General features: G+C 36.9%; 1 protein-coding gene across 13 annotated transcripts in view; it reads left to right on the top strand.

Moving 5' to 3' along the window:
* The first annotated feature begins 1,879 nt into the window (after positions 1 to 1,879).
* The window catches only part of epb41l2 (erythrocyte membrane protein band 4.1 like 2), a 42,226-nt gene continuing 39,276 nt past the window's right edge, over positions 1,880 to 4,829 (top strand). For 7 of the 13 annotated variants that reach the window (XM_053642176.1, XM_053642133.1, XM_053642184.1 and 4 more), the window contains exon 1: positions 3,166 to 3,319. The gene's annotated coding sequence lies outside the window, so the exon portion shown is untranslated. Of the gene's footprint in view, positions 1,959 to 3,163; positions 3,320 to 4,829 lie in introns of those variants that run through there. The other 6 variants (XM_053642125.1, XM_053642115.1, XM_053642096.1 and 3 more) reach the window with 4 other exon arrangements.

The following is a 4,829-nucleotide window of genomic DNA, read 5'->3' as shown; positions in this document are numbered from 1 at the left end:
AAATAAATAAATATAATCTCTGTCGTATTTAGAGCATCATCCAGCACGCTGTGTAGAAAATGAATGTCTTAAGGTAAGCTTGTAGGATCTCACGTGTTGTTTATCAGCTGGAACTGGAGCAAAAACAAAGTAAATAGCATCATTTTAATAAATGAACTGAGTCGGTGCAGTGTGTGATCGGATGAAGATCAGACACTGAGCTCAGATATGTGTGTGTTCTTCTTCACGAGCGTTTAAACAGCTCCAGCTCTGCACACCTCCTTCTCCTGTCCTTTAATCCCATCCTAAACACCTTTCGCCCCATCCAGAACCGGTCAGAACCGCACGGCGTGTTGGTTCTAACGCAGGACACTAAGCAGTGTAAATGTTGCGTGTTTGAGACGTGAGTCTGAATCAGCTGACGCTAACACATACTTTTCTGACATGCCAACTTCGTTTGATTTCAAAGGCCAGATGGCGGATTTGGGATAAATCCTTTTCTCCGTAATCCTTTTCCCAGTTGGTCATGCATGAAGATCCAGAGTGAAGCGGAGAACCACAGGGCCGAGGGAGGAACGTTTATTAGAGCTCACTTATTCGTTTATCTGAATCTTCATATTAGCCGTGTTTTTGGGGAACAGTTTGCTCAGTTAAGGTAAGCACGGTGTGTTTGGTTCGCTCTCCTGGTTCTCTCTAACGTTTAGGATTCAAGTTGAAACTCCTGATAGAGATGTGGTGTGCAAAACTTTGTACCCCCCCCCCCTTGGTGTTTGGGTGAAAATGAATGAATTGCTGTATGTAGCTTTGTTTTCACAGTTTAACTACAAAAATATAAATATATGTTAATTTAATTCCTCATTTAAAGTTAAACCCCGCCTTCAATTATTTGCATATTAATCTTCATAATTAGCACATGATCATCAAAGGAATCCAAGATTTATTTTGTACTGAAATCCTGTAATGAGTTTTTTCTTTTCTTCTAGCTTAAACTTTCAATAAAAATTTCATTGACAAATTGCTCTATTTTTTAATTTTGGTTAGCATTACCCACAATGCCATTCGATGCCCTGCTGATAGCAGTGCAGTAGGATTTAGCCTTCACTCCATTTCATTTTCACTCCCTTCCATTTCTACCTAAGGAGAGCGATGCAGCGGTGCTTTAGTTCTTTAGTCTGTCCAGCTCAAACATATCGACTTCCAGAGCTGGAACTTTCATGCTAATTTTCATGCTAATGCTGAATCTGGAAAACGCTCGCATGCTCTGAATAAGGGAATAGGGAGAAGGATAGCTGCAGTCAAGAAAGAGGGAGACAAAGACACGACATAAAAGAGTGGTAGAAAAAAAGGACAAAAAAACAGCAAGAGATCTGAAAACATCCTTAGGTTAATAAAAAAAAGAAGAAGGAAATAATCACTGCTAAGAGCTTAACATACGCTATTAGACATTTGGTTAATAAATGTTGGTTTCTTCATTGCAAAGGGAAAATGTGCAAAAATGTGTAACATAGTGTGGCTCAAATATGAGTCAAAAAGAGACAATAAAAAAAAAGAGAGTCGAAAAAGTGTTACACTTGTGAGAGAGTGTTTTTCTTACTTTTTCGACTCATTTGGATCATAAAAGAGAGAGACAAAAAAACAGATATAGAAAAAAACCCAGGCAGAAAGACTGAAAAGAGAGACCAAAAAAGAGACAGAAACATATCTCACTTCTTTCTGGGTTTCTCTCACTTTTTCTTATTACCCATGTAGATCAAAAAAGAGGCAAAAAGAGAAAGTCAAAAAAAGGAGAGTAACAAAACAGAGTCAAGCCAATATATGGGTGAAAACTGTTGATGTTGTTTTTATATACTAGGCCTCACTTGTTTCTCTGTTTTCTCTCTCTCTATCTCTTTGACTCGTGTGGATGGTTCCGGATCATGGGACTCGACTGGATTGTACCATGTTGATTTATCCTCCTGTTGATGCCTCCACATTTTGTGGTGAGTCAATGTTTTGCTGTGTTACGCCCGTCCCTTTATGGAGTCTCTGATTTTTATCCAAAGCATATTTCCCATTCAGCTCTAGATATTCAGCTCATACAGTACGATGTGACGGTTCTCCTTTTCTTTCTTTTACCATCCCATCTCTTTTCCCATCTATGGTTTCTTCTTTTTCGTTTGCTGCTCCCTCTTTTTTTGTTTGTTTCCTTTTTTTCAAACAGACACTCGACATACAATGTGTATCTGCATCCAAATGTCCTTTCTTTCTTTCTTTCTTTCTTTCTCTTTCTTTCTTTCTTTATTTACACAAGGTGTGTCTGCATCCATTGTTTGACAAAACATTGGGTGTGTCTGGTCACAGATAAGGAATAAATACTTTTCTACTCTGCAGTATGGCCAGGTTTAAAACATTTAAACGATCTAAACACCTCAAATGTACCTTTAAAGACAAAAATATCGGTTTATTGCACTACTAGATGAACTTTTTTCCCCTAGTAGATTGTTAACGAAAGGATGATGACGATCACAGGAAGTAAATTCGTCCATTTTAGAGTGAAGTACTGGTAAAAATGTGGTGTGGTGTTAGAAATCATTTTGGAGATTAGGGAACATTAAAAAGTGATTATATTATACTTACAAAGGTTTGATGGTGAATTTATATTATTTAGCGGCAAATTCATATTATGTTTATATTGTTGTTGTTGTTTTAAATTATGGTTACCAAATCTTTATAGCTGACAATATTTTAGAATTAATAACTTTAATTTGATTTTATTTCATGTCAGATTAGCTTAGCATTAACTTCAGCTTCATCTTTTCATGTTTATCCTGATTCTTATATATATATATATATACACACATATATTAGTGCTCTGTTATAAGGTGAACACATTTACTAAGAAACATATTAGGTTTCTTCTTAACGTTTTTATTACTATTCGTTCATTATTTGTCATTTATTTAACGTATAACATTAGCAGCGTTTCTGTGATATTCAATTAAAATATCCAATAGTAGGCGCTGTTTACTTCAGAATCATGCTTCCGGGTTTTGTGAGTCACTTTTGGAGGCAACCAATAGAAACGCACAGATTACGTTGACAGACAGATGTGCCACCCAGTAATCTTTGTGCGTTTGAAAGACTTGGCGAACAGCTCAGCCTATCACGATGAAGGGGCGGTGCGTTTTCTGGAGCTGTAGGGAAGGAGGGACGCAGAGTTCCAGTTGTTGGGTTTTTCCTCACACGCTGATTTTTTCCGCTTGGAAACCTTCGGTTTTTAATACATTTTCTACAGGATTTCGAAACGCAGAATTCCCCTTACAAGCCACCTCTGTTGATTAATCTCCTCCAGAAGCACAAGGTATGTCATTTCAGGATGAATTTCTCACAGAAAGCCTCAGTGTTGTCGGAGTTCACGCGCACACATGGAGCGGTTTGACAAGCAGATTGTGTGTTGATGCGGCAATAATAACTAGCTGTTATTATTGGCTTGTTTTTGTTTGTGAAACGTGTCTTCTATCTCAAACGGGTGCCGTTTGTGTGATTAAAAGTCGTCTGGGTATCATTTTTAGATTTTAGTGCTGCATTTCAGTTGATTCATTTAACGCTACCGTCCTTTAGGGAAAAAAAAAGAGAGTCCTGGGCGGAGTCTTAAATGGCTGCCTGATACCTACTTAAGTGCACTTCTGTTAATGAACGCACTAAAGGCGTCCTGTACCCTATGTAGTGGGACTCGGGGTTGTTTGGGACGCAACCCAAAGAAAAACCTGACTGTTAAACTGGAATAAAGTTGGCTTGACGTTGGACGTTCGATATTCGCGGAAATTAAGGGACCATCTCTAAAGTTACAGTCATATGACCAACTGTAAAGTGTTCATCTAGGTGTTAGGTATGAGACACACCTTTTAGATTTCTGATATTTAACCCTACAATGCATGAACCAAAAAAACCTTCACGAATGCATAAAGGGGGTCAAAATGACCCGTACTGGATTGAATGGTTTATATATATATACACACACACAAACACACATGTATGTAAATTTCATTTTAAATTTTGAGGTGTGCATCATACCTGACCCCTGGATGAACACTGTACACTTGGTTATATGACTGTGAGTCATTCCCTTCAAATGCTATTGAAGTTAGAATCGTGTTTAACAATGTTGTATGTAACTTTAGAGACGGTCCCTTAATTTCCACGAATATCGAGCGTCCAACGTCACACCAGCTTTATTCCAGTGACCGTTAAAGATGTTTATTATTGTTTGTTTGTTTGTGTTCCCCCCCCCCAAAAAAACTTCGAAATAGTAAGGCTACCAGAATGATTGAGTAGATTTAAAAATAAAATCGAAGAATTTAATATTTATATATAACGTGTGTGTAAATATATATAAATCAACACGTTTGTATGTTGTTGTTGTTGTTGTTGTTTTTTTTTTTTTTTAATATCTTAATATTGTATTTGGATAGAAATTTCTAGAATCCAACATGTTAATATAATGTAATCTTACAACAAAATTTTTTGAGATTTTCAAATGTTTTCAGGTGTATATTTTTAAGTATCTTGACTATTAAAAAAAAAAAAAAGTTGAATTAAATAAAAAATGAAAAACAACTTCGATTAAGTTCATCACGATATCACGGGTTCATATGCCGGTCTGGAAAAGTGTGGAAATTCCCAAAATCTGGAATATTTTGTGGAGTGCTTTCAAGGTTCTCTTACTGTAAGTCTGTGACGTCACGGTGTAATTAGATTAACCTGTGTGGATATGTTCTGTGTGTGTATACATGTGTACGAGAGAGATGTACACAAACACGTTTGAGTGTATACATGTGTACGGTGTGTGTGTGTTTGTGTGTATACATGTG

Source organism: Ictalurus furcatus, chromosome 2 (genome assembly GCF_023375685.1).
Source record: "Ictalurus furcatus strain D&B chromosome 2, Billie_1.0, whole genome shotgun sequence".
NCBI lineage: Eukaryota > Metazoa > Chordata > Actinopteri > Siluriformes > Ictaluridae > Ictalurus > Ictalurus furcatus.
This window is presented reverse-complemented; position numbering and strand designations above follow the sequence as displayed.